Source organism: Ictidomys tridecemlineatus, chromosome 2, assembly GCF_052094955.1.
Source record: "Ictidomys tridecemlineatus isolate mIctTri1 chromosome 2, mIctTri1.hap1, whole genome shotgun sequence".
NCBI lineage: Eukaryota > Metazoa > Chordata > Mammalia > Rodentia > Sciuridae > Ictidomys > Ictidomys tridecemlineatus.
Window position 1 is genome coordinate 103,267,217 of NC_135478.1, and position 18,441 is coordinate 103,285,657.

Consider the following 18,441-nt stretch of genomic DNA (forward strand, 5'->3'; position numbering starts at 1 on the left):
GATTAGTTGCACCTAAAATTGATTCAGATAAATTGCCTGATCTTTCAAAGTGTTTTTAGAAAGGTCAAAGTCAAATTCTTTGATATGGCATGCAGTAAATTAATTTACACTTTAGTGCATTTATGAAAGCTTATTATTTATTTCTCATACCAGTGGAGCTCCTGCAGATTATTGATGCCAGTTCAAGACATGACAAGAACTGGTAAAGATTATAAAACAGAAGATTTTTTTCTACATATACTTAAAAGCATTTATATAGGAAATCTTGCTTATGTTGTAAATTTGAAGGGAGCTGATCATGCTTTGATTTCGTTTCCCTCAGGAAGCCATAGTCAGTTTTTGGATTTTGTTCAGTGATGGCTCTGTGACACCTTTAGACATTTATGATCCCAAGGATTTTTCCATAACTGTCTCATCATTGGATGAAATGGTGGTGTCTGTCCAGCCAAATTTGCAGTCCCAGTGGCCGGTGGTGTTTGCAGAGGGTGAAGGACAAGGGCCCCTGATAAAGTTGGAGATGATGATAAGTGAGCCTTGCCAGAAGACCAAGAGGAAGAGTGTTCTTGCTGTGAGTAAAGGAAGTGTCAAGGTCAGGTTTGCACTAGGCATCGAGGAGGAGCACTGAGGAGGCAGCAATGACATTGAGGGCGTGAACCCGGAATACAAAGATCACCTGAGCAACTCCATAGAGCGGGAAGGGAGCCAGGATAGAGCAGTCCAGGAGTGGCTCCAGCGTGGGGGCCCTGCTGGCCCAGAGGACAGGACCAACAGGAACATAACCCTGCCACTGCCTGGGGAGGGGAAGGACAAGGAGCTGCTCAAGAGTGGTGGTGCAGACGCCTTCACCAGCTTCCCCACCCAGGGGAAGTTTCCAGAATCCAGTAACCCTAGTGACCTTACAGTGGCCTCCAGGGGCTTGATGGACTTGGAGATCGGCATGTACACTCTGCTCTTCATCTTCTGCCTGGCCATCCTGGTATTCCTGATCAACTGTGTGGCATTTGCTTGGAATTACAGACACAAAAGGCTTGCGGTGAGCGAGCAGGGCAACATCCCCCACTCCCATGACTGGGTCTGGCTTGGGAACGAGGTGGAGCGTTTGAAGAATCCAGTGGACATCATGCTCCCCTCGGAGGAGTGCACAACCATGATAGACAGGGGGCTGCAGTTCGAGGAGAGGAACTTCCTGCTGAATGGAGGTTCCCAGAAGCCCTTCCACAGTCAGCTGCTCAGACCTTTGTCTATGAGAAAGATATGAAAAATGAACCTGTAAACTCTTCTGGCCCAAAGAGAAAGAGGGTCAAGTTTACTTCCTACACCACCATCCTCCCCGAGGTTGGGGGCCCATACACCAACTCCATCCTGTTTGACAGTGATGAGAACATCAAGTGGATCTGCCAGGACATGGGGCTGGGGGACTCACAGGACTTCAGAGACTATATGGAAAGACTGCAGGACCAGATGTAAACTCCTTTCTTATGTTGTATTTACCTTTATGCCTTCTGTTTTCTGATCAGTGGAGCAGTGAGTCTGATCGCAATAGGGTGACTTCACAAAGCTGAGTTTGTGGAGGTCTGGAGGGAGCCCTTTCTAAGCATGTTTCAAAGGCCTGGAGAGTTACATCAGCTGGGTTTTAAACTGGGAAATGCCTCTAAAACAGCTACATGTAGGGACTAGAGGAATTCTAAGACAACAGTTTTGCCTACAGCCTGGTACCAGCTCAGTGCAGGTAGAGTAAATCTGACTCCACAGACATTATTAGTCATCTCAGGGCGAATAGCTGTGTGTAGTGAGGAGAGATTTGGATGGTGATTTTCCTGTTCCTAGACCTTTTAAAGCACAGTGGTCAGGTACAGCCTGTGGCCTGGGTTTGGACACACATGAGAGGTGACTGAATGTAGCTTTCTTTATTTGTTAGGAGTGCTGCTCAGTGTTTTTATATACATTTCCACCTGCACCTGTTCCTTTGACCTCTGGAATTTTTTTTTTGAAACATGAAGAGAAGAAATTTCAGTCTTTGAGATCTGTGTGATTTACAAATAAGTTTTATTCCCTGGGATTTGCCACATCACGTCATTTCCTGGGTCTCCATACAGGATGTCAGGTTTTTCAAGTTTTGAGCACTTCTTTCTTTAGTGACAGCATCTAAGAAGCTTATTCTCACTTTCTTTTTCTACCTTTTGCTTTTGAACTTTCTTGTGTATGACTGAGACAGGGGTTTTGCTTAAAATGTTGATATCCAGTGAGGGAGGGTCATCTGTTTACATTTTTCTATGTGAAGTTTAAAACAACTTGGAGGAAAGTTGTGAACACACACATTTATTTTTGTCTTCCATTTGCTAAGAATCCTGGGGAGCTCCTGGAGTACACTGCTGAGGGCAGAAAGCTCCTAGGGTGCAGTGATTATGCAGGTTCTTTGTAGTCAACACAATGTACCACCCAAACTGAATCTAAAGGTAGAATCCATCTACATCTGCTCTGAAGGGAAATTGCACAGGAAATAGCTTCCAATTAAACTTTCCATTTTGCCAGAAAAAAAGAAAATTAAATGATATTTCAAGTTAGCAATACGTATAAATCATCCATACAATAACTATCTTAACAGATGTGCATTTGTGGGAAAAGCAATGGGTTCCCCCCAGAATTCACAAAAATAAATGGCTGTTTCAAAGCCCAAGAAGCAGCTATTATGAACCAACTATAGCTATTGAAAAATCAAAGTGCTAAGAGGAAAAAAGTGATTCTTGTATAATTTTTAAATAAAAATATTTAGAATCATCATGAGTCATCATCTCAAAGCAAGAATTTCAGATTAGCAAAATGTGACATTTTTATTTATTAAGATGCTATAGATGGAAAAGCAGACACTGGACTAATCTGTCTCATTATGAGTTAACTGAGCCATTTGCATCCCTAAGAAATGGAATTTGAAAGGCCCAAAGTAGGAGGCACATGCAGCAAGTCACCCTTACTCCCAGTGGCTGAGCTATTCAAAAGAGGATTGTTTTCATTCAGTTGCTTTCTTATTTTAGATTCTCATGGATGGGAACTTGACAACTCAGCCTCTTCTAGCAATGAATCAGCAGCCAGAAATTTCTCCTAATTCTCTTGCATGCCACAGACAGGGCTGAAATTGCAGGTGGTATAGTGGTGACCTCAGAAGCTGGTATTGGATTGGTTTTATAAGTATTTAAAATGGCGCTTAGGAGCTGAAGCCAGGGACTGCAGAGAGCTTCAACTTAACTGGAGAATGAAGCAGAATACCTAGGCCTTAACCGCAAAAGGAGTTTGCAGGACAGCTGGCGCCTTTTAGGAAGAGCTCCCTGGTTAGCCAGTAGCCTTTCTGAGGGCTTAATGGGAAGGTAGCAGAGAACAACTGTGAGGACAGAAGAGAGTTCATGCCTGATGGATGCACAGCCAAGCTATCCAGGAAGTCTGGCTCCTTCTAGGAGACGTTTTCAGTTCTATCTTCTTTTGGAGCTTCAATATCAAAGAAATAATGGAGGTCCTTTCTGAAAGTGAGGAGTGTGAATTGAAGGTGAGGAGTTTACTCAGCAGGCCGCCTCCCAACCACTGGCACATCAAGACTTTGGTGGGGGCATAGTTTGGGAGGAATTGCCATTGTCGTGGGGAGCATCACTAAGGAACATACAATTTGGAGCCTTTCCTGAGGTGGGAACATGGGGCAGGGGCAGAGAGCAAACAGGGAGTATTGGGTTGTGCCAGATCAGCCTAAATGGAGCTGGAAGCTGACCATGATCCTGAAGAACCTTCTGGTGGACAACACAGACTCACCCAGCATGAATCAACGCCCATAGAGTCATCTGTGCTCCTTCACATTAGAGTTCAGTTAGTTCAACATGGAGGAAGTCAAATGGAAGGTCATGGGAAAGGGTGCCTTTTATCATATAATATCCACTCACAAAAACATATGTACACGTGTGTGTGCTTCAAGCTGAAGAGTCAAACGTAGACCATTTAGTGGGACTCAAGAGTGACAGTTGTTTTCAGATGTGGCATGAACATCTTTCATTGAAGTATTTTATGCTCCTATTTACTTCAGAGTATAAACTATGGGTTAGATCACCTTGTTTTCCAGCTAGTCAGCCACAGCTATTAAGCACTACACCTCAAGATACCCAAAATCAAACGGGAACAACATAAACTATTAAGCCTTGAACTCCAGTTTCCAGTCACTATGCTTTCACCTGTCTTCATTCTCTGGGTTTTCATGGTTGAGATATTTATATCCTGGGGCTCAATGAATAACCTAGCCCCAGGTTGTTAAGGGCTGCCAAGTCCCCTTTTTCCCCATAGAGTGGCTTGCTCAGACTCCTTCTGAGGGAGGAACCAGCAGGTGTTTGGAGAGGGCTATAGGCTGTGGACATTGGTCACAGGCAGGGAGCTTGAGATGTGAGCTGAGGACTGCGTGGCTTGGAGCAGTTGAAGATGTGCAGCCATTTTCTCCAGGTCCCGGTGTTCCTCTTTCAAGTCCAAAGTACAGGGACCAAGAAGCAGCTGCCAGACCAAAAAGCCTGCTTTTAAACATAGGTGTGCTGCATTTGAGAGAGCAAGAAGAGGAAGAAAAAGATCCAGCAAACCCCAGAATACTCTGTGTACCAAGAGAAGGAATATCACCTTCCTAGTTGTTGCACACACTGGTCAGAGTTAATTCCCACCCTACAATAATCCTCCATATCTACACAGAAAGTTTTGGTTTATGCACATGAATGCAGTGAAAACATGGATTGGTGTTTCTGTCCCATTGCCATATCTGGAGATATGTAATTGCTGATTTTTAAGTTTTAAGAAGTTCACCTTTGTGTAAATTGATCAGCTTTTTAGAAAGGGATCTTTCTAATATTGGCAAATTGAGACCATAGTAAAACTTTTATCAGCAAAGATCCATTCAGTCCACTGAGAGTGGCTTCATCTGAATCCTCATGCCACTGGCACCATTGGGCTTTCTACTCTAATCATCTTAAAAACTATCTTAATTCTCCATTCTGTTCTCTGTAAATGACACCTTAGATGGTTTATAAACTTAGTAACCTTCCTCTCAATTAAAATTACATAAATGTTCTGTGACATACATCACCTGTATGTAAAGGGACAGGTTGGATGGTGGAAAAGCTATGCTGAAATGTGGATATCAGATATTTTTGTATGTAATATAGACATTACAATGAAACTCTGAGAGGTGTATCAGAATAAACACTTTTAAAAATAAAAGCATGCAAAACTGTAGCATTTAAATGTACAGACCTCCAACTCAAAAATATCTCAACTGATGATGGGAAAAACATTAGAACCTGACATCGTGAAATGCATTGAGTTAGGAATTCTGGCCTGGAAAGGATGTGGCGCGTATTGGCAATGTTGATGAAACTTGCTGGAATATTTTGATTTTACTCTTCATTACTTTTGGATCTTTCCTTTTTTCCTGGAAGTATTTCAGAAATAAAGTGACTTCACTTTTCCAGTATAATGGTATATTCTAACCACAGGGTAATTCATCGTTTTTAACATAAAAATAAACATTTAAACATTCTTCAATTGTTTCATTATTTTACCTACATGTTCCTTTTCTAATTTCAACTTCTATATGATTGGCTATATTTATAGATACATATATTTTTCTTTTCAGTCAGAGATTGTAACATCCTTGATGACGTAAAAATGGACACCAAAACGAAATATTCCCTAAAAGTCAAAGATGACTTTGAGATTTAAAATTTTTCCTATTTGTTTTCTTAACAGGCTGGGGAAACTTTCCAGATGTCTTACAAAGAGGACTCATTTCTCATGTCTCTGTTGAGGGTCAGACCACCTTGAAATCAGGCCTAAAGTGCAAGGTGCAGTGGGTGTTTTGTAGTGTGATAACTGGCCACCCTCTGGCTTTCCCTTGTCAGTGACTTGGTTTTGTGGATGTATTTGGGCAGTAGCTTTGCATGGGCTTCAGCCTGGGTGCTGAGGATCCAGACAGAAGCTCTAGAGATGCAAATGAGACATAGGACAGTGGGGGCCTCTGCTTCAAAGATGAGGTAGCTGGTTCATTTGAGGGACTGGTGGGTGTGTTGGCCAAGTACCTAAGGCTGCAAGTGCATTTCTTGAAACTGCCAGTGTTATCTTTGGCACTTTGGCAAATACTACCCATTGTTCTCAGGGTGCATATGAGTGTCTCAGGCAGTAACTTGTCATGTCATAAATGTTTCATGCCACACCTGGTCTCTCATCAGACCCTTCAAACCCCTGTAAATGCAGGCTTGGGAAATGTAGGCTATGAGGTAGCTGGCTTGTGAAATCTAGGCTGTGAGGTAGCAGGCTTTCTTGCTTATTTATAAAATGTTTGGCTCATTTGGCAGCAAATGAGCCAAAAAACTTTGCTAGGTGTACAAACCTACTCCCATCAGGATTACTTTTCAGCACTTGGGTAATTGTTACCCACTAACAGCTTTAAAAGCCTCTTTCTCCTTGAAACATGGGAAGACTGAGCCGCAGAACCCAGATATCTTGTCCTAGATCTCAGTGTGTCTGTTCACAGTTTATATCTCAAAAAGAGAAGGAACAAAAAAGAAAGTTTGAAATGAGATATGTAATACAGGGATCACTTTGTATTTAATTTTTTTGTGCATATGAGCACAAAATGCAAAAACTGTATTTCAGTTTTTTTTTAAATATTAAAGTCCTTAATACTTGTTAGTTTCATTATGACTTCATACAATTTGGATAGATAATGGAGTGTTTTGTTGTTTGCTTTTAGAAATTTCTAAAAGTATAAAAGTAGAGACATCTAATCTGGGTTACAGTGTTTAAAGACTGTTCCATGGTTCAAACAAGTAGGACACCAACACTTTCCAGGTGGAAATTCAAGTTCATTCAGGGACATTATCTTCCCAGTTTAAGGAAGCAATAATGTTGTCAACTCAATGCTGAACAACCTTCCTGTTCTATGAAACATCTTCAAAATTTCTTTGGCTTTAATTGCTCCTCTTGGTCAGTTGTTCAGATGAAACATTGTCATTGTATGTTAAAGATTGAATCTTGTTAAGATGCTGCAGAAACTGAGAAGACAATGGCTTTTTCATACATCTCCACCACCCTCTGCAGTGATACACTTTAGAGTTGAATGCTGCTTTGGAATTTGGGGTCTGTGTGATGCTGAATTTTTTACCTGTTTTAAAATATTATGGTCCCTTCTTCATATCTGTAGTACTTGATTCCAGGTCCCCCCGAAGTTACAAAAATCTGAGGATGCTCAAGTTCTTTATGTAAAAAAGGTATAGTAGGATATGCCTAGAACCTATACAACCATCCTGTGGAGTTGAAATGATTTCTAGATTATGATTCCTAACACAATGTCAATGCTATGTAAATAGTTGTTATACTGTACTGTTTAGGGAATAATTACCACGAATAAGTATTCATGTTTAGTACAGATATATTTTTTTTCTGAATGGGTTGATCTGAGTTGAACCAGTGGATGTAGAAGCTGTGGATATGGAGGGCCATTGCATTTCTTCAGGATGGCAGAACTCACTTTTTACTTGGCATTTCTTTTTCACTTCCTTCTACCAAAAGAGCACATGGGGTTTTCTACTTTCCATTCTAAAGTTGGAGCTGAAAGACCTACTACTTTACTGTTACCTCTCCTGTAGGAATCTGACTCACTGAATGAAATAGCTTATGTTGTATTCACTTCACTCCAAGATGCTTTCGTAGAGAATGTGTCTTTTCTCCTGATCACAATCACTTAGGGTCTCCATTTTTTCCCATGTATATTCCTAAATGGTACAAGCATTTCCATTCCATGAACATCGTTGGCTGATAGCAAGCACACCACTCCTGCACTCAGCATCCATATTGCCAATCTCCATGGGACACAACTGGAAATGTGCAGTAGACCTTCCACCATCCCATTTCTCCTGTGCAGTGAAGTTTTCCACAGCCACCAGTTCAGACACCAGAAGATGCCAGGACTGGCAGATGTCCCTCCTCTTAACACAGATCCAGTGGCTTCCTTCCTTAGTTGTCCTTCTCTAGAGCCTTGCTTTGGACTTACAGCAAGGGCGACAATTTAGAATTCAGAGTGGATTCTGAGAACAAACCCATTGTGCAGGGATCCATTACGAGATATTCTAGGCCTTCTCTACACATCATTGTTGGTTTAAGCAAACGTCAAAACTGAAAGGCAGGTTCTGAGAGTGGAGAACTAAGGAAAGAAATGTTTGAGCTCAGAGGAAAAGACGTGAGACCCAGTGAGAAGCAGCACACCCACACTCTGAGCACCACCCTGCAGGGCCACGCTCGCAGGGGGCAGCCGCATGTCTTCTGTGGCCAATCATTTTTACAGTGCTGCTTTTCTGTGATAGATGTCTAGAGAGCATGATGTTACCTAGTGATTTAAACCTGTGTCCCCCTTGTCAGGCCCAGCCTCAGATGCCTCTTGTACAGGTGGACCCTTGGCTGTAGACCGTAGTCAGTGGCCAGACACACTGGGCCCAGTCAACTGTACATTCTGCGTGGTTTCCAGGCAGCAAATAGAAGAAATATTTTTTATCTGGCATTTAGAAGAAAAGGGTGTTATCCCTTACTTTTCACTTTTCTGAAATTGGATTCTTATTGCCAGATATTATGAACACAGCATGCTGTTATCACCCTGTGCTTCTCTGACTTTTGGTTGTGTAATGTATTTATCCATTTCTATGCCCATGGCTTTCAGTACAACCTGTTGTGTATGTTCCACAGTGTACCTCACCATACCTATAAAGGCACTTGCAAACATTTTAAAAAGAAGAAATAAAACATGTTGGATGATTTCTTGTTATAGTAAGACAATTAATTGGTAGGTTCCAGGAAAGGATCTCTTCAAAAAGACATTCCAAGGAAGATACTGAGAAATCCTCAAGTTGTACACAGAGGTGTCCATAACTACATTGTCATAGCTGTCATTGTCATGGACATCTATTGTCTGAGACCCTAAGAGTTATAGAAAATAATGACTTATTTAAGTCTGAGAGAAAGATTCCAGGAGAAACAGGCTGCCCTTGAGCTTCAGGGAAAGTCTCAGGAACTTGTTGAGTCCAAGTCTTGCTCATCACTGACATTCCCAAGTGGCCCTGAGTGTCTATAGCTAAGAGAGGCAAATTCAGTTCTTGGAGAAGGCCAAGAAAAGTCCCTATTTCTATAAAGCTTACAAAGTTGAATTTTAATGAGAGAAAAAACTTTATTCAAATGTATCCCTGCCAGACAGGGGCTGTTAGTTCTATGTACAAAACTGGAGATGCAGGAAAACTCACGCAGGTGCCAATTGCATTTAACTTGGGAACAACTAAAATACTTCTGTACATCGTGCCTCCAGGGCTCCACACATGTAGCCAGGGAAGGCACCCTGCTGTCCCACACTCCTGCCCTGTATTGACAGTTGGTTCCAATGTCTGTTGCCTGAGCTGGAGTCTGTAGAGAGGACCAACAGTGTGAGAATTCATTCAGCTTTAGAAATACCCTCCACGGCAGGGTAAGGTTGATGTCAGGCAGCCGTGGCATGAGCATGAGCTCTACCCATGTTCCCCGGCTCACTGTGATGCTCGCAGGTTCTACAGCACTTGTCAAGAGCAGCGTGATGAGCAGTACTCTACTGTTAGAGAGGAATTTACTTAACACCTGTGTCATCATGCCAAGGACAGTAACTTCCAGCACCGAGAAGGGCTGGCCAGCATACGCATGCTCTGGGCCCAGCTCTCCTTTGTAGAGGTGAAAAAACTTAAGAAGGCAACGTCTTCAAGAAGTTTGGTGCCACTTTGGAGGAAGGGTAATGTGCAGGTGAGTGTCCCTGGGGTCCTGAACTGCCCGTGAGCACTCTGCTTGGCATCGGAGGTCACACGGGTCCCTGCTGCTGACAATGTGGCATCTTTGTCAGGTCTTCTGCATTTAAATATGTAACTGGCCCAGGTGCAGAACACTCATGTGGCTTTATACAATTGATTTTTAAAGCAGTTAAAAATGGAGAAGAGATATGCATTTATACTATGGTTATAAGCACCTGATCACCTTTTCCAATGCCACCTGTCACCATCTGCTTTCATCCTGAAGGACTTTCTTTTGTATTTCTAATAAGGAAAATCTCCAGCAACAAATGCTCTCAGGGTTAGTTTCCTGGCTGGCTTTATTTAGTTTTTCTTCTTGATATTTTTTCTAGGTGTGGCATTTTGGGGTAATAGTTTTTCTCATTAGTTTACACGCCATTCCACTTCCTCTTGGCCTCCACAGTTTCCGATGCAATAGAGCCTGACCTTGTTGTTGTTCCCTGGTATTTGAGGAGTCATTCTTCTCTTGATACCTTTAACATTTTTATTATTATGTCAGAGTGTGGATCTCTTTGCATTTACTTTATCTGAAGTGTTTTGAGCTTATCAGGGGTATAGATGAATATTTTCTGTTAAATTTGGGAAGTTTTCAACTGTTGTTCTCTTAAAACTTTTCCCTTTCCTGCCTATACTCTCTTTGTATATTGGTGTATTTAATGGTTTCGTACAAGCCTCAGAGGCTTTCTTTTTCTCTATTCTTTTTTCCTCTGTGTTCCTTGTGTTTTTTGGATTATGTAATCTCAATCAATATATCTTTTTCACTGAGTCTGTCTGCTGCCAATTTTAACCTGCGGTTGGGCCTGTTTCATATATATATCTCCATGTAGAATAAGTGATATGAATAGAAGCACAAGGAGGGTTAAATGAAGGGACACTGCTAACAGTTCTGCATTATACATGAAGTGTTCTATATCTGTGCTATAAGGTGACAAATAGTGATCTAGGATACATCTGAAAATGCAGCAAGGTGTATTGAATAAGGTCATAGAAGAGAAAAATTGGAACGCCAAATAATACTTGATTAATATGAAGAGTTGTTTGACAGAAGGGGAAAAAAAGAAGAGGTGACAACTAGAAATCAAATGACTGAGGCCCACTCCATCAGCAAGTCAGGATTAATAGGAAGAGAGCCATCTGAAGTTCATAAGAGACATACTTTATTTTTAACATTTGTTCTTTTTAGATATACATGACAATCAAGTGTATTTTGACATATTATACATTTATGAATATAACTTATCCTAATTAGGATCTCATTCTTGTGTGTTGTACATGATGTGGAGTTTCACTGGTCGTGTACTCATATATGAACATAAGAAAATCATGTCTGATACATTCTACTATCTTTCCTAATCCCATTTCCCCTCCCTTCCCTTCATTCCCCTTTGTCTAATCCAATGAACTTCTACTTCCCCTGTCCTTATTGTGTTTACATAGCAGAGAGAACATTTGGCCTTTGGCTTTTTTGGATTGGCTTATTTCACTTAGCATGATAATCTCTAGTTCCACTTATTTACCAGCAAATGTCATAATTTCTTCTTAATGGCTAAGTAATATTCCATTGTGTGTATATACCAATTTTATTTATTCATTCATCTGTTGAAGGGTACCTAGGATGGTTTCATAGCTCAGCTATTGTGAATTGAACTGCTAAAGCATTGATGTGGCTGCATCACTGTAGTGTGCTGATTTTAAATCCTTTGGGTATATACTGAGGAGTGAGATGACTGGGCACAATGATGGTTCCATTCCAAGTTTTCTGAGAAATCTTCATACTGCTTTCCAAACCGGTTGCACCAATTTGCAGCCCCACCAGCTATGGATGAGAGTACCTTTTCCCCCACTTCCTCACCAACATATATTGTTGCCTGTATTCTTGATAATTGCCATTCTGCCTACATTCTCAGTGTAGTTTTAATTTGAATTTCTCTACTTGCTAGTGATGTTGAACATTTTTTCACATATTTGTTGACCTTTCATATTTCTTCTGTAAAATGCCTGTTCAGTTCTTTTGCCCATTTATTGATTTGGTTATTTGGTTTTTGGTGTTAAGTTTTTGAGCTCTTGTATATTTGGAGATTAATGTTCTAGCTGAGGGTTAGGTGGCAAAGATTTTTTTCCCATTCTTTAGACTCTCTTTTCACATTCTTGATTGTTTCCTTTGCTGTGAAGAAGCTTTTTAGTTTGATACCATCCCATTTATTGATTTTTGATTTTACTTGTTGTGCTTTAGGAGTCTTTTGAGGAAGTCAGTTCCCATGCTGACATGATGGAGAGTTGGGCCTGTGTTCTCTTCTAGTAGGTGCAGGGTCTCTGGTCCAATGCCTAGGTCCTTTATCCACTTTGAGTTGAGTTTTGTGCAGGGTGAGAGAGAGGGGTTTAATTTCATTTTGCTACATATGGATTTCCAGTTTTCCCAGCACCGTTTGTTGAAGAGTCTATCTTTTCTCCAATGTATGTTTCTGGCACCTTTGTCTAGCATGAGTTAACTGTGTATATGTGAGTTTGAAGAGACATACTTTAAATGGGAAGAAACAAAAAAATAAAAGTTTGAAATAAGATAATATTCAACACAAATAAGTTTTCCAGTGTGACTAGGCAAATATCAGATAAAATAGTCTTTAAAAAAGAAGGGTCATTACCTCAAAAGGATACTGTCATCATTATCATCTTTTCCCTCCTCCTCTGGTCCTCATCCTCCTCCTCCTCCTTCTTCTTCACTACCACCACCACAACAACATGGTCATCTTATTGATATGAAAATCCTAAGTGGACATGCACTAAAAATAGAACTTCAAATTAAATGAAGCAAAAATAGCAGAACTGAAGGGAAATTTGAGAAATCTATCTATTTATCTGCTTGGAGATTTCAACACTCTTATCTCACAACTGATAAGAATATGAAAAAATAAAAATATAGTTAAGTGGAACTATGCCAATCATTTAAATTTAAATATATAAGACTGTATTCAATAACTGAACACAGAAGCACCCATAGAACAAAATTCTCCAAGGTAGGAAATACATTGGGACATGAAACCAGTCTCAGTATAACATCAGAGGGTTAAATTCCTCTGGCATCTTTTCTCTGATCCCCATAAAATAATAGTTTTCTGTTTTTTTTTTTTTTAAAGTTCTGGGAATGGTTAGATTAGATTTGAAATCAACTGAATAAGATGGGTGCAGTGGCACATGACTGATCCAGTGGCTTGGGAGGCTGAGGTAGGAGGATCACCAGTTCAAAGCCAGCCTTAGCAATTTAGTGAGGCCCTAAGCAACTTAATGAGACCCAGTCTCAAAAAGTAAAAAGGTCTGGGGATGTGGCTCAGTCCTTAAGTGACTCTGGGTTCAATCCCTGATTCAACAACAACAAAAACTGAATAAGAAAGCTATTTAGCAAATTTCCAAATATTAGAAATTAATCTCCACAATTTTATGGAACCCATGGGTCAAAGAGGAGAATCAAAAGAATCTTTAGAAAACTTTTTGAACTGAATCAAAGTGAAAAATCAGAGTATACTTTGTAAGATGGCTAAATATTCATGACATATTTTCATTAATTATAAATGAAGAGCTTATTAAAGCTGATAATCTATGTAGGAAGCAGTAAACTATAGCTCACAAGACAAACCTGCCAGATGCCTGTTTTTGCCAATAAAGTTTTATTGACACAGAACCATTGTCACACATTATATTATGTCCATGTCTGTTCTTGCACACAATGGCAGAGGTGAGTCATTGCCTTAGAGATTGTGTTGTCCACAAAATCTAAAATATTTATTATTGGGCCTTTTTTAGAAACAGGGTTTGATCTTGATCTAAGCCATCACTTAAGGAGTGTGTAGAAGAAGAACAAATTAATACTGAAGTGGGTGAAAATAAGGCATAGATAATGAGTGGGCACACATGGCCAAAGTTTATTTCCCTAAAAGAAGTCATAAAATTAACAAATCCCTAGTAAGACCAATGAAATAAAATGCACATTATGAATTGCATCACAAGAAGAAATTACTACAGCTCTATAAGCATTAATAAAATGTTATGAGTAGCTTTATGCAATAAAATATGCAATTCAGATAAAATGGACAGATTCTTTGAAAGATGCAACTTAGTGTCAAACTTGTCAAAACTGAGACAAGAATCAAAGTCTGCATGGACCAAATCAATTAAATAAAATATTGCTCACAAAGAAACTTAAGGGCTTCATGGTTTCACTCATGAATTCTGTCAAATATGTAAGGAAGAAATAGTCTTCTTAGGGTTGAGAGTGTTGCTAAATAGTAAAACGCTTGCCTAGCACGCAGGAGGACCTGGCATTCATTCCCAGCACTTAAAAAAAGAAAACAAAACTGGAAAATTATTATCCTTAAAGACATGCTGTGAAAATGCAGAGGAGGAGAAAACAGTCTGCTACAGTTAGGAAGCCAGTCTTAATGCTAATATCTGAACCAGACCCTATAATATAAGCAATGAGATACAAGACTAATGCATAATGAAGCAACTTCCATATTCTAGAAGTTAAAAATTGGAAAAGAAATTTAATGAATATCATTTACTGTATCATTCAAAAACAAAAAAATACTCTAGAATAAATATAAGAAAGTAAATATCTGCCAGTCATTAGAACAGGACAGTGTCTTGAAATAGATCCACTCTTTTATGATTGTTTGATTTTGGAATACAGGAGTCCTGGGAATTCCATGGGTGTTAAGGAAACTTTTTTATGAAATGATGCTGAAAAAAGTTGATATGCATGTGGAGAAAAATGAAATTTCACCCTTAAGTCCCACCATACATCATGTCATAATGAATCACAGACTTAAATGTAAAATGAGATTTATAACCTTATGAAGACAACATAGGAGAATGCATATTTTTTAATCATGGGGCAAGAAAAGTTTCTTAAGACAAAGTCAATTAGCATAAAGAAAAATTAATAAATTAGACTTCACGAAATTAAAAATCTATGATTTAAAACATCCTTAAGAATATACATGGGCAATCCACAGAAGGGGAGAAACTATTCTTAATTCAATACTGTTATCTAGAATGAAAGATCTACTGCATTTCAATAAAAAGGCAAGCAGCATTTTGAAAAGTGACAGAAGAGTTGAATAGAAAGTTCCCAAATGAATAAAGAAAAAATCGGGGAATGGAAATTAAAGCCCTGGCAAAGTCCTGCCACACACCTCTATTGTGCATAACACCCAGCGAGGGCCTGGGGGACCAGCACTGAGGCACTGTGGGAGGCTGCACAGTACTGTTACCATCTGGGAAAGGTGCTGTCACTTCCTGGCTCAGTTAAACAGATACCATGTTACCTAGGACAACACTCTTTGGCTTTCAGCCAGAGGAGTAAAACCACGATGGAGACGTGAGCAACATGTTCCCAGAAGCTTTATTCATAGTGGATAGAAAAGGAAGGAGCCACCCAGATGGCATTAGGAGAATGACAGACAGGAGCCGTCCTCAAGTGGTGAGAGGTGGGTGCTCTTCAGAAGGAAGCCGGCCCATGCAGCTTCGCGAACTGTAGGAGGGTGAATGTGGAAGAGTGGCCCTGGTAGTTTTCATGGCTTGACAGGCAGCTGCGGGCAAACCAGTCTCCAAGAATGGTCAGCGAGCATGCCTGCCTCTACCTGGGCCTGTGCTGACCAGGAAAGGTGCCTTCATCTAGACCTGGGACTCACTGTGTAGTGAAGGCTTTTTAAAAGCCCTCAGAGCTGTGCCCTTAAGATGTGTCCATCCACTGAAAACTGCACTCAGCATAAGTCACATCACAAGGAAAACAATCCTCTTCAAAACCCAGGTACCCTGGAAGGCCCACCCTGTTTCTCTCCCTCCACTTGGGGCAGAGTCCTGTACCTGGAGGATTGGCTCCCCAGGATGGGCTTCCACTGCCTGCCCCCAAGGACACTAAGCAATCAGCAGGAAGACTCTGAGGGGAGGTTCCTGTGACCTTGGGCCAGAGGTCTGCTGCTGGGCTACTGCAGGAAGAGTCTACGTGGAGAAGCAGAGGAGCCACAGGCAGTGACAAGACACACACGCCCCCCTCCAGACACCCCGACCTTCTTGCCCTGGACCATGGGTGCAGAATGTGGGAGACTGGCTTAGCTTCCATCCTCTGGGGTCCAAATTGCCAGTTCCAGCTGGTCACCTCTGCCCTTAAGCATCCTTACCCATTTGTACCTCATGCTCTTCACATAGAAGTGGTTGGACAATAGGTGACACCTCCTTATTGAACCTGGCTCCCTCTCTCAGTCTGCTGACAATGCTCCCTTGGTCCCCTTGGTCAGATTCCAAGCAGCACAATCCACAGGGTTCCATGTGGCCCCAGCAGGGAACTGGCAAGCAGAGGCAGATCCACTGGACCCCTCAATGCTGGCCGCCACCCCATCCCTTCCAGCTCCTGGAGAGTTGGACAGGTGCTCCTGGTGGTGCCTGAAGCTCATGACCAGGCCAGTGTTGCTCTGCAGAGGGTGGCAGGGCCTGCTGTCATGGTCTCTACAATAAACATTCATTTTAAGGTGGCAAAAATGGTAGCCCAGTGATTTGTGCATGAGTTAAAAGATTTCCATGAAATTCAAGACCAGCGTCACCTGCTTGCAGAGCTTATAGAGACCAAGTCTCCATCCACCGAAGTCACCACTCTCAGCCAGCCAGAGACTCTGTGTTTGATGGAAAGTAATGCAAATCTGAAAAAGTCCATCTTTGAGAATAAAGCAGACCTTCTCCAAGAATAAGAGAATGCCGCACCTTTCATTTTAACTGTTGATGGCTCATTTGAGGATGGCTGTCATCTCAAGAAACAAAAACCCCCAACCCTAAGGGGTCCAAGCCCAAAGGGACCCCAGAGCCCTGGAGGGTGTTAGGGGACACTGGCCTGCTTTCACAAGAACCGAGGAGGAGAAGGAGAGGATCTGGGTGAATAGAAGATGGGTCCGCCCGGCTTCTACTAGGGACTATGCTGAAGACGTCACCTGCCCTCCTCAGGGAAGGTCCCCAGAGGATGACAACTGGGAGTTGCACAGAAAGTGAGTAAAGAAATGGAGACCACCTGGGCCACATGGAAAAGCTTCTTCATAGGAATGGATGTGACAGCCAGGCTGAATGCAAGCAGAGCATTAAGAAATACAGGGATTTCCTGTAGAAAATCCGATGAAAGAAGCACTCAGTGACCCAAACTCTCCCAGCTGGGCTTGTAGTCAGAAGATGCAGGGCAAGATGAGCATTGAAACCAGCTGAGGAAAAGGAGCAGGAAGTGCAGGGACAGCACTTGGTGAAGCTCCCCGGGAGAGTGCACGGGAGACGAACCATTTGGGGATAGAGATGAACCTTGCATGTACATGAAAACATCAGTTCCTGAGAAACTGATGTGACTCCATTTTTGAGAAACCAGCCTCTAGCTCAGAGCAAAGTCTGTCCAAGGAAGGGGCCGTGACCCTTGTCCTTAGAAAGACCCACAGAGCACTCCTAGGCACATACCCACCCTGCTGAGTTGTTTGTCTGCAAATAACAGGAGAGATCTGCCACGCCAGGTGTCCCTGACTCAGTCTGGCTAGGTGAGGACCCCTAGCAACCACCAATTAGCATGAGACAGGGAAAATACCTGGGATGCCAGATGACCCCCCAGTACTTTATGGTGGTTGATAACGTGTTGGGAAACCATGTAGTTCAGCATGTACACCCCTCATGGCCTAAACCAATCAGTTCAAAGGAATCCACCTCTTGTACTAACCAATCACCCCTACCCAACTAGTTCCCGCCAGTGAATTTGCTAATCAATGTTAAGAGTTGTTGTTTGACTTTCCCGCGGTGTGTGATGATTTGCTGTGTGATGTTGTGACTCATAGAGTATCCCCCAAAACCTATAAAATCTCACTGAACAAAGGACCGAGGCTCACTCCCTGGGACCACTGCAATAAAGGCTCTTGTGTGATTGTATCGGATTCGGCTCCTGGAGGTCTATTGGGGTCCCACGAACCTGGCATTACATGCCCACCTCCAGCAGGTGCAGAGGGCTTAGGAAGGGAGCAGTCCCGCTTCCCAAAGCCAGATCCTCTAAGAGGAAAGAGGCAGCTAGGGTGGGCCCGCCACTCTATGCCATCAGGAGTTGCGTGACATGGGTGAGCAAACGCACACACTGGAGGTGAATGAGTGGCTTAAATCTGAGCTTTCATCAAAGCCACTTATGCCCCTGCTGTTGCCAGTACAGGGCTCAGCAGAGGCCAGGCAGGGGACCAGGGCATCCCTCGGATATTCACACACAATGAAGGAGGAGGGACAGACAGAGGAAAACTCAGCATGGTAACTTCTGGGTCTGTTCTTCCACTGCCCACATTCAGTAGAAAGATGTTATCTTTCATGAAAATAATCTGTAGACGTATGATCTTCTTTATTTTGTAAAAATTCAAGGTTGGGGTTGCAGTAGGGAAACTAACACTTTAAGAACATGGCGACCATCTGTGTTGAAGTATACTGCCTCCCTCTCTCTAAAACCAGGTTTCCAGAAATTGACACTCACAGGAGGGTGGTGTGGCTACTGTCCAAGGAGTTCACATCATGTCCAGATTCTCAG

General features: G+C 41.9%; 1 pseudogene across 1 annotated transcript in view; it reads left to right on the plus strand.

The window, feature by feature from the left end:
* LOC101962254 (transmembrane protein 132B-like) overlaps positions 1-5,550 on the plus strand; it is a 62,738-nt pseudogene extending 57,188 nt beyond the window's left edge. Inside the window, exon 9 of the transcript XR_013434903.1 lies at positions 293-5,550. The product of XR_013434903.1 is annotated as a transmembrane protein 132B-like (transcript). The remainder of the gene's footprint in view (positions 1-292) is intronic.
* The last annotated feature ends 12,891 nt before the right edge of the window (positions 5,551-18,441 follow it).